The 11,044-nt window shown below is 38.9% G+C and overlaps 1 protein-coding gene across 1 annotated transcript in view; it reads right to left on the bottom strand.

The window, feature by feature from the left end:
- Positions 1-1,465: 1,465 nt before the first annotated feature.
- The window catches only part of SLC35B4 (solute carrier family 35 member B4), a 187,869-nt gene continuing 178,290 nt past the window's right edge, over positions 1,466-11,044 (bottom strand). The window contains exon 15 of the transcript XR_007479316.1: positions 1,466-2,658. The gene's annotated coding sequence lies outside the window, so the exon portion shown is untranslated. The remainder of the gene's footprint in view (positions 2,659-11,044) is intronic.

Here is an 11,044-nt window from a genome sequence, read left to right as displayed (position 1 = left end):
GTCACCAGGCTTCAGGGACCTCACCATTAAGAATGACCAGAAATTCAGAAACACACCCCCCCATTCATTTTCTAAACATCACATGAGCCTCCTGGGTCTTTGTTCAACCCCAGGGAGATGTGGGAGCCATGGCAAAGACAGAACTTGGGACTCCCACCATCCTGGCAGGATGGGGGCTGGGAATCAGTTCTTTAAGTCAATTTCTTTATATCAATTATATGTGACACTGCTTTCACAATCTCGCTTGTGATCTAAAATTCATACCCGTTACACTCACACCCCCTGGGATGGTGGGGAGTGTGGTTTTTGAGCACCGATAACGAAGTTGGGCTTCCCAAAGACGTTAGGGAAAAAACCCAAATCATATCAACAAATACTTGATCCCCATAAGGCGGGAAGCCTTCTGTCGTCCAGCACATGACAGCAAAGTGCTAGTCTTAGCATCGGTGAAATACCTTCTGTCACCGTCAGCTGTCTTGGTTTTCTGACGCCCCTAAATGCCATTCATGGTTATATATTCCACCAAGGGTGCCCCTCTTTACGTAATTAACAACCTTCTGCAGTGGTTAATGGATAAGGAAAAAGCTCTCTGAGGAGTTGATCTTAATTCATCCCATGCCTCCTGTAGGAAGACACGTGCTTCCGTGCCAAAAGTAGACATGACATGACAGGGAATTTACACAAGGCCTTTCTAGAGTAATTTACTGGCAAACTTGGGTGTATATTACTGTAAACTGCTGCCTACCATGTGATTACAAGATTAAGAAAGAAGGAGTGAATTGCTAATCTTGTCAGTCCAACTGTTTCCTTCCTTGATAACATTTGTGTTATTGCACTTTGGGTGATGAAAGATTGTAATTGGCTGTTGACATTGATTGAAGGAAGGAGATGTGGGTTGTTGTTTTTTTTTTAAGAGAATTAATTAGCTTGGTGAGGGAGGTAACAATTCAAATCTGCGGCACTCACAGCTGCAAAACAGAAGTGAACTGTCAACGAGTGTTTTCATCTCATTCTTCCCCACCTGTTTTCTTCCTTTTGATGACATCTTTTCCTAGATTTAACACATTTAAAATGGGCCCACCAAAGAAAGAGAGGGGGTTGGGGGGACCGGGGAGCCTTCAAAAGAAAAAGAAAAAATGTCACTTTCAGGATTTTTTACACCAGAAACACTGTAAATAGTGTGTGTTTCATTTGCATGTGTTTAAGTAGCATTTGAGGAAGATGCAGAGATAGATTAAGCTAGGCCAACTCCATGTCACTCAAGCTGTTCTAAACCAGAACAAACACCTGAGCCCTGGCTGCTTGTGTGACAGCTAGAAAAAAAAGGCTCTGGTTTGCCTTTGGTTCAGTCTCAATGTGGGCTGATTACAAGAGCAATTAAAACCTGCTGTCCTGCAAGTATCTGCTTAAACTAGCAACCAATACACCTTTCCTTTTCACCCACAGAGAGAAAACATGGGTCCAAGAATTAAGAGGTAGATGTGAAGTGGTTTCACACCATTACCCCTAACCAAACACTTGTAAAATGTGTGTTTTGTGTTCTCACAACTTTAAGTGCTGTCGGTCTACAAGTTTTAGGCCCCAAGGGAGGAATGCCGTTGCCAAGGAATGCAACAGATTCAGTTGAGGAGGAAGTTGAGACTGCCACCTGGTCACTTTTGACTTGTTAATGTCACTGAAGCCATAGGCAAAGTAGGGGAATGTTATTGTTGCTGGTGGGGATTGAGCGTGATTGTGAAGGGGAAACAGAGGTCCTGCCACATCATGGAGATAAAAAATGTTTTTGACTCAAGGCATCCTCTGGGAAACTTTCTTAGTGTTTACATGCCCAGAGGTACAAGTTAATGGACGACACCACCAGTGCAGGCAGCAACTGGCTCAGACCCTTCAGGAATGAAGGTTTGGGTCATTCCACAAGGTAAAGACCCTTGACCAAAGGGAACATAGCATGAGGAGTAGAATAAAAAGTTATAAATACCAATGATGGCCTCACAAACAGTAGCTAAAATGAGGACTAACAGTAAGGCTGCCTGTGTTGTTCCTTGCATTGTTAAGAATATGTTAGTGTATTAACATTAGCAAATTAGTTTTATTTTCAGCAACAAATCCCCAGCCCTCAACCTGTTTCATTTTACATAAGACATGTGGTGGTTAACTTTAAATTTTGGCTTTAGGTTACAGGATATCAAAGGGGAATTTCGACCAAACTAGAAATGGATCTGGGGACTTAAGGGGAAAGAATGAGCGCGTGTTCATTTGTGTGAGGGATGTCGCATCGTGTTGGGCAGAGGCATGCTGTTTTACTCGAATTGTTGGTCTGGAAGTTAAGTATTATTGTTTAATAGTCCAGCCATGGGACACACTGTGCTGGCCTGCCTGCTGGCAATTCAGCTGTTTCCCCATCTAATCCTAATCGCTCCCCTGTTTGGGAGTCTTGGAATCTACAGTCCACAGAATCTCTGCCAGCAGTGTTCTGGGACAGATCCCTCTAATGACATGTACCCGTATGATGTGTAAGGCAGAAATGAAACAGGAGCCGTGTAGCTGTGACAGTAGGCAGACGTGGGCTTTTGCAGACGTGCCATTTTATGGAAGCTTCCACTTGCTTTCCTTGGTGACTTTCTTGAGTGGCTGAACCAGCCCCGACCTGCCTACTTCCTGTGAAAAATAAACCATTAGGTTAAGTTACTGTAGTTTGGGTTTCTATTACATGTAGTTTTAAGCCTAATTCTGATAAAATTTGTATAAAATGGATGACAGTTTTTACTTTCTGACAAAATTACCTATGCAAACACATCTGCAGAGACAAATGTTTTCCAGAACTAAAATTTGAGCAATACTATAACATTTATTCTTGTTTGAAAAGGGGATATTAGGCAATCCAGTGGATAATGCATTAAACTCCATTTGTGCCAAAGATACTGAATCACTGAAAATGAAAACTCTTGTAATGATCTTATAAAACTCTTATAATGGTTGAAGGTTTATTATCAAAGTGTAATTCAGGGATGGCATTTATCCAGGTAGATGAGATAACATAATTTAAATGCTTTCTGAGACAGAACTTGGAGAAACTAAAAGAATGATTAACACATACATTAAACATTCCGTAAATTACAGCTACTTAGGCAAATCATTGATAAAGGCTTTGTGATTTAATTACCTATGCTTCCATACTGCACATTTGATAATGTTGATTAACCCAAAAGTCATGTGCTTCAGATACCAGGAATAACAGGAACATTCTGAAGTGAGCATTTAAGAAACAGAACTGTTTCAGAGTCCTGTTTCACTGGTATTTATTTTCTTCTTTATTTTTTAAGATTTCAAAAATCAACTCTGGGTATACAAAATAGCATTTTATGGCAAAAAAACCCAGAAGTTTTTTCTTTTTTAATTGAAGTATAGTTGATACAATATTGTGTTTCAGGTGTACAGGATAGTGATTACTTTTGCAGATTATATTCCATTATAGTTATTACAAGACAATGGGTATAATTCCCTGTGCTATACAGTATATCCTTGTTGCTTGTTTTATATACATAACAATAGTTATTTGCATCTATTAATCCCATACCCATAATTTGTCCCTCCCCACTTCACTTTCCCCCTTGGTAACCACAAGTTTGTTTTCTCTACCTGTGAACCTGTTTCTGTTTTGTATATACCTTCATTTGTATTATTTTTTATATTCCACATAAGTGATATCATATAGTTTTTGTCTTTCTATCTTATTGCAATAGGATAATATTCTCTAGGTCCATCCGTATTGCTGCAAATGGCAGCATTTCATTCTTTATTATGGCTGAGTAATATTCCTCTGTGTGTGTGTGTGTGTGTGTGTGTGTGTGTGTGTTTGTGTTTGTGTGTGTGTGTATCACATCTCCTTAATCCAGTCATCTGTTGATGGACACTTGGGCTGCTTCCACTTCTTAGCTATTGTAAATAGGCTGCTATGAACATTTGGGTGCATGTATCTTTTCGAGTTATTGTTTTCATTTTTTTCAGATATATACTCAGGAGTGGAATTGCTGGATCATACGCTGGTTCTATTCGCAGTTTTTTAAGGAACCTCCATACTGTTTTCCATAGCGGCTACACCAATTTACATTCCCACCAACAGTTTACGAGGTACCCTTTTCTCCACATCATCTCCAACATTTGTAATCTGTATGCTTTTTGATGATAACCATTCTGACCAGTGTGAGGTGGTACCTCACTGTAGTTTTGACTTGCATTTTTCTAATAATTAGCAATGTTGAGCATCTTTTCATATGCCTATTTGCCATCTGTAGGGCTTCTTTGGAAAAATGTCTATTCATGTCTTCTCATTTTTTGATTGGACTGTTTTGTTTTTTAATATTGAGTTATATAAGCTGTTTGTATATTTTGGGCGCTAACCCCTTGTCGGTTGCATCATTTGAAAATATTTTATCCCATTTCATAAGTTGTCTTTTCATTTTGTCAATGGTTTCCTTGGCTGTGCAAAAACTTTTAAGTTTAATCAGGTACCAGTTGTTTATTTTTGCTTTTATTTTGCCTTTGGAGACTGATCCAAGAAAATACTGCTATGATTTGTGTCAAAAGTGTTCTGCCTATGTTCTCTTCTAGGAGATTTATGGCTTCAGATCTTAGATTTAAGTCTTTAAACCATTTTTAGTTTATTTTTGTATATAGTGTGAGGTAATGTTCTAATCTCATTGTTTCACATGTGGCTGTCCAGCTTTCCCAGCACCACTTGATGAAGAAACTGTCTTTACTCCATTGTATAATCTTCTCTCCTTTGTTGCATATTGACCATAGGTGCATGGGTTTAATTCTGGGCTGTTTTATCCCATTGATCTATTTGACTGTGTTTGTGCCAGTACCATGCTGTTTTGATTACTGTAGCATTGTAGTATAGTCTGAAATCTGGAAGGGTTATACCTCCAGCTTTGTTCTTTTTGTCTCAGGATTGCTTTGGCAATTTGTGGTCCCATAGAAATTTTAGGATTATTCTAGTTCTGTGAAAAATGTTCTGGGTATTTTGATAGGGAGTTTTTAAATCTGTAGATTGCTTTGGATAGTATGGCCATTTTAATAATATTAATATTTCCAATTCAAGAGTACAGGATATCTTTCCATTTCTTTGAATCATCTTCAATTTCCTTCATCAATGTTTTATAGTTTTCAGAATATAGGTCTTTCACCTACTTGGTTAAGTTTATTCCTAGGTATTTTTTTAAGGCAATTTTAAACAGGATTGTTTTTTAAATTTCTCTAAATTAGTAGAAATGCACTAATTTCCGTGTCTTTGAGTAAGCACCAACAATACCCACCCCCTCCCCATCTGGACCACACCCCAGGCCCCTGGGCCACCTTTACCTCAATAGGTTGGATCTTTTCCCAGGACCTGGCCACCCTAGATCCAGTGCCAGGCTGTGACATGGAATGAATGGGCTGGGGTGTTCACTTCCCTTGGATTTGGGAGCATGGCAAGGTGGTAGCCGCTAGGGCATACCTCTCTCTGCCCTGTCTGGTGGCAAGCCAGCACCCACACACTCCTGACAAGTGGACTCTAGGCTCCTTCAGCCTTTCCACCTGTCCGAGGGGTTCTCCAAGCAGCCAAGGGGCTTGTCTCCTCTGCGCAGGACCCCAGGGTTGGGATGCCTAGTCTGTGGCTTGACCTGCTTACTCCCCAGGACATGTGTCCACCCCTGCAATCTCCCTTTTCCTCTTAGTCTCCTCCCAGGAGTACAGGTCCCCACCTCATGTTTCTTCCCTGTCCTTCCCAATTATGTGAGAATCTTTCATGCAACCCTGGTTGTATGGGAGACCTTCTGCCAGTTTCCAGTTAGTTTTCTGTGAGCATTTTTCCACATGTAGATGTATTTTTGATGTGTCTGTGGTGGGAGGTGAGCTCTACATCCTCCTACTCTGCCATTCTGATCCCCCTCTACTATCAATACTTTGTTCTTGCTTGTGTCACAGAACAGGTCATAAACTCTTGGGAGGAAAAGTAGATAATAAGATGAATTCAAAGACGCAGGTTAACATAAGGGTGAGAAAACAGATTCAAGACTGATTGTTGACATTTGACATATAGAGATCAACACCAAACAGAAAGACATAAGGCAAAGGAAGCTCGGTCAGTTTCTTACTAAGATTCTAGAGGTAGCATAGTGTAGTAATGATGAGAGTGTAGGTTCTGGACTTGGTCTTCATGGGTTCAAATTCAGACTCCAATCCCACATATGAGTATGTGAGGCAACTTAGCTCCTCTGTGCCTAAGAAACTAGGGTAATTTTCTAACTTCAGTGATTTGTCATGAGGATTACATCAGTTAACGTAAGTGGAGCAAGGTGCCTCGCACATAGTAAATATACATTTGCTATTGCTACTATTTCATGCCATTTAATTGTTGGAATGAAACTCATTATTGTAACAGTGTTAAAGATTCTGGGAAATTGATATAGATGTGTGGCCTTCATGAAAGGAGTGTGTTCATGCAGTAAACTTCACTTGAAGCTATTATAGGAAATAATAAACCTCCAATAATTATCATCATATGCTCCCTCAGCTTCAGAAAGCATCTGTGCACCATGTAGTCACATGCAATAATAAAGCCAGATGCTAAGTTCTTGAAGTGCTGATTAAAAAACAATCAAACATGAACATAACTTAATTTTGATGATGGGATGATTTTATTTTTTTTTATTTTTTTATTTTTTGCTGTACGCGGGCCTCTCACTGTTGTGGCCTCTCCCATTGTGGAGCACAGGCTCCGGACGTGCAGGCTCAGCGGCCATGGCTCACGGGCCCAGCCGCTGCGTGGCATGTGGGATCTTCCCGGACCGGGGCACGAACCTGTGTCCCCTGCATTGGCAGGCAGACTCTCAACCACTAGCGCCACCAGGGAAGCCCGGGATGATTTTATTAAGTTAATTTGCAGATAAAGAACATCACTGAAAACCTTTGACTGTTAAATAGTTGCATAGCCAGATGTGCTTTTTTTCTTTTAAAGAAAAGTTTTGATACACACTCCAGTCATTCATCTGTGTTGATTTCTGATAGTTGAATGCTGAATGTAAGACGAGGACAAAGAAACTGAATCTTTTCTGACATCCACCTGTGTGCTTGAGCCCTTAATAATGAGGGATATCTAAGGCTGAGACACTGCTGCAGCATCTGCAGTTATGTCTTGCTGCTGGCACTGGAATCACAGGGTACCCTATAGAACAGTGGTCCCCAACCTTTTTGGCACCAGGGACCACTTTCATGGAAGACAGTTTTTCCATGGACGGGGTGGTTCAGGTGGTGATGCAAGCAATGGTTCAGGCAGCAATGTGAGCGATGGGGAGCTGCAGATGAAGCTTTGCTTGCCTCCCCACCACTCAGCTCCTGCTGTGTGCCTGGTTCCTAATAGGGTTCCTAACCCTAACCCAACCTAATAGAGTTCCCCAGGGGTTGGGGACCCCTGCTCTAGAAGACTGCTCCACTGATGAGATCATACATTTTGCTGGGGAGTTAAACCATGATTTAGTCTCCCAAAGGGCTACTTTTTTTTAGGCTTGTGGTTCATAACTTTTTAGAATTACCACCCTCTATGCCTATATTTCAGAGTGAAGGGGCTTCAGAAGCAGCTGAGACCATTCCAAAGATGCAGTTACAGGCTTAGTATTGTTTAAGAACATTGAGTCCTGTCTATCTGATAAAGTTGTGCTGATTCTTTTTCTTTTTAATTGTGTGATTTCTTTTTAAAAAATTTTATATTAGAGTATAGCTGATTTACACTGCTGTGTTAGTTTCACATGTACAGCAAAGTGATTCCATTATACATATACATATACCTGTTCATTTTCACGTTCTTTTCCCATTTAGGTTGTTACAGAATATTGAGTTCCCTGTCCTATACAGTAGGTCCTTGTTGATTATCTATTTTATATATAGTAGTGTGTATTTGTTAATCCCAAATTCTTAATTTATCCCTCCTCCCCCCTTTCCCCTTTGGTAACCATACATTTGTTTTCTGAGTCTGTTTCTGTTTTGTAAATAAGTTCATTTGTTTTTTTTGTTTGTTTGTTTTGTTTGTTTTTTGATTCTGCATATAAGCAATATCACATGATATTTGTCTTTCTCTGACTTACTTCACTTAGTATAATAATCTCCAGGTCTATCCATGTTGCTGCAAATGGCATTGTTTCATTCTTTTTTAATGGCTGAGTAGTATTCCACTGTATATGTGTACCACATCATCTTTATCCATTCATCTGTCAATGGACATTTAGGTTGCTTCCAATGCTTGGCTACTGTAAACAATGCTGCAGTGAACATTGGGGGCATGTATCCTTTTGAACCATGATTTTCTCTGGATATATCTCCAGGAGTGGGATTGCTGGATCATATGGTAGCTCTAGTTTTAGTTTTTTAAGGAACCTCCATACTGCTGTCCATAGTGGCTGTACCAATTTACATTCCCAGCAACAGTGTAAGAGGGTTTCCTTTTCTCCATACCTTCTCCAGCATTTATTGTTTCTAGACTTTTTGATGATGGCCATTCTGACTGGTGTGGGCTGATACCTCATTGTAGTTTTGATTTGCATTTTTCTAATAATTAGCGATTTTGAGCATCTTTTCATGTGCCTCTTGGCCATCTGTGTGTCTTCTTTGGAGAAATGTCTATTTATAGGTCCTCTGCCCATTTTTTGATTGGGTTGTTTTTTTTGATATTGAGCTGCATGAGGTGCTTGTAAATACTGCAGATTAATCCCTTTTGGTCACATCATTTGCAAAAATTTTCCTCCATTCTGTGTGTTGTTGTTTTGGTTTGTTTATGGTTTCCTTTGCTGTGCAAAAAGCTTTTGAGTTTAATTAGGTCCTATTTGTTTATTTTTATTTATATTATTTTAGGAGACAGACTGAAAAATATACTGCTGTGATTTATGTCAAACAGTGTTCCGCCTGTGTTCCTCTAAGAGTTTTATAGTATCCAGTCTTAAATTTAGGTCTTTAATCCATTTTGAATTTATTTTTGTATATGGTGTTTGAGAATGTTCTAATTTCATTCTTTTACATGTAGCTTTCCAGTTTTCCCAGCACATTTTCTCCATTGTATATTCTTGCCTCCTTTGTCACAAATTAATTGCCTTGGGTAGAACAGTCATTTTGACAATATTGATTCTTCCAATCCAGGAACATGGTATATCTTACCATCTGTGCCGTTTTCGATTTCTTTCATCAGCATCTTATAGTTTTCAGAGTACAGGTTTTTGTCTCCTTAGGTAGGTTTATTCCTAGGTATTTTGTTTTGATGCGCTAGTAAATGGGTTTGTTTCTTTAATTTCTCTTTCTGATCTTTCATTGTTAGTGTATAGAAATGGAACAGATTTCTGTGTATTAATTTTGTATCCTGCAACTTTACCAAATTCATTGATGAGCGCTAGTAGTTTTCTGGTAGCATTTTTAGGATTTTCCAAGTATAGTATCATGTCATCTGCAAACAGTGACAGTTTTACTTCTTTTTCCAATTTGGATTCCTTTTATTTCTTTTTCGTCTCTGATTGCCATGGCTACAACTTCCAAAACTATGTTGAATAAAAGTGGTGACAGACAGTGGACATCCTTGTCTTGTTCCTGATCTTGGAGGAAATGCTTTCAGCTTTTCACCATTGAGTATGATGTTAGCTGTAGGTTTGTCATATATAGCCTTTATTATGTTGAGGTATGTTCCCTGTATGCCCACTTTCTGGAGAGTGTTTATCATAAATGGGTGTTGAAATTTGTCAAAAGCTTTTTCTGCATCTACTGAGATGATCACATGGTTTTTATTCTTCAATTTGTTGGTGTGGTGTATCACAGACTGATTTGTGGATACTGAAAAATCCTTGCATCCCTGGGATAAATCCCACTTGATGATGGTGTATGATTCTTTTAATGTATTGTTGGATTCGGATTGCTAGTATTTTGTTGAGGATTTTTGTATCTATGTTCATTAGTGATTTGGGACTGTAATTTTTTTGTGTGGTATCTTTGTCTGGTCTTGGTATCAGGGTGATGGTGGCCTCAAAGAATGAGTTTGGGAGTATTCCTTCCTCTATAATTTTTTGGAATAGTTTCAGAAGGATAGGTGTTAACTTTTCTCTAAATGTTTGACAGAATTCACCTGTGAAGCAATCTGCCCCTGGACTTTTGTTAGGAGTTTTTTAGTCACAGTTTCAATTTCAGTACTTGTGACTAGTCTATTCATATTTTCTGTTTCTTCCTGGTTGTCTTAAGAGATTGTACCTTTCTAAAAATTTGTCCACTTCTTCTAGATTGCCCATTTTATTGGCATAGAGTTGCTTGTAGTAGTCTCTTATGATCCTTTGTACTTCTGTGATGTCCGTTGTAACTTCTCCTTTTTCATTTCTAATTTTATTTATTTAAGCCCTTTTTTCTTGATGAGCCTTGGCTAAACGTTTATCAATTTTATCTTTTCAAAGAACTAGGTTTTAGTTTCACTGATCTTTTCTATTGTTTTCTTTGTCTATTTCATTTATTTCTGTTCTGATCTTTATGATTTCTTTCCTTCTACTAACTTTGGGTTTTGTTTGTTCTTTTCTCTAGTTGCTTTAGGTGTAAGGTGAGGGTTTTTTAATGAGATTTTGTTGTTGTTGTTTCCAGAGGTAAGATTGTATTGCTATAAACTTCCCTCTTAGAACTGCTTTTTCTGCATCCCATAGGTTTTGGATCATCGTGCTTTCATTTTCATTTGTATCTAGGTATTTTTTGATTTCTTCAGTGATCCACTGGTTGTTTAGTAGCATATTGTTTAGCCTCCATGTGTTTACGTTTTTTGGTTTTTCTTTTTTCCTTGCAGTTGATTTCTAATCTCATAGAGTTGTGGCTGGGAAAGATGCTTGATATGATTTCAATTTTCTTAAATTTGTTGAGGCTGGCCTTGTGGCCCAGCATGTGATCAATCCTGGAGAATGTTCCATGTGCACTTGAAGAGAACGTATATTTTACTGCTTTTCAATAGAATGCTTTATAAATATCGATTAAGTGCATCTGGTCATTTAAGGCC

This window comes from Orcinus orca, chromosome 9 (assembly GCF_937001465.1).
Source record: "Orcinus orca chromosome 9, mOrcOrc1.1, whole genome shotgun sequence".
Classification (NCBI taxonomy): Eukaryota; Metazoa; Chordata; class Mammalia; order Artiodactyla; family Delphinidae; genus Orcinus; species Orcinus orca.
Note: the sequence above shows the minus strand (reverse complement) of the source record. Positions and strands in the feature narration are given on the sequence as shown.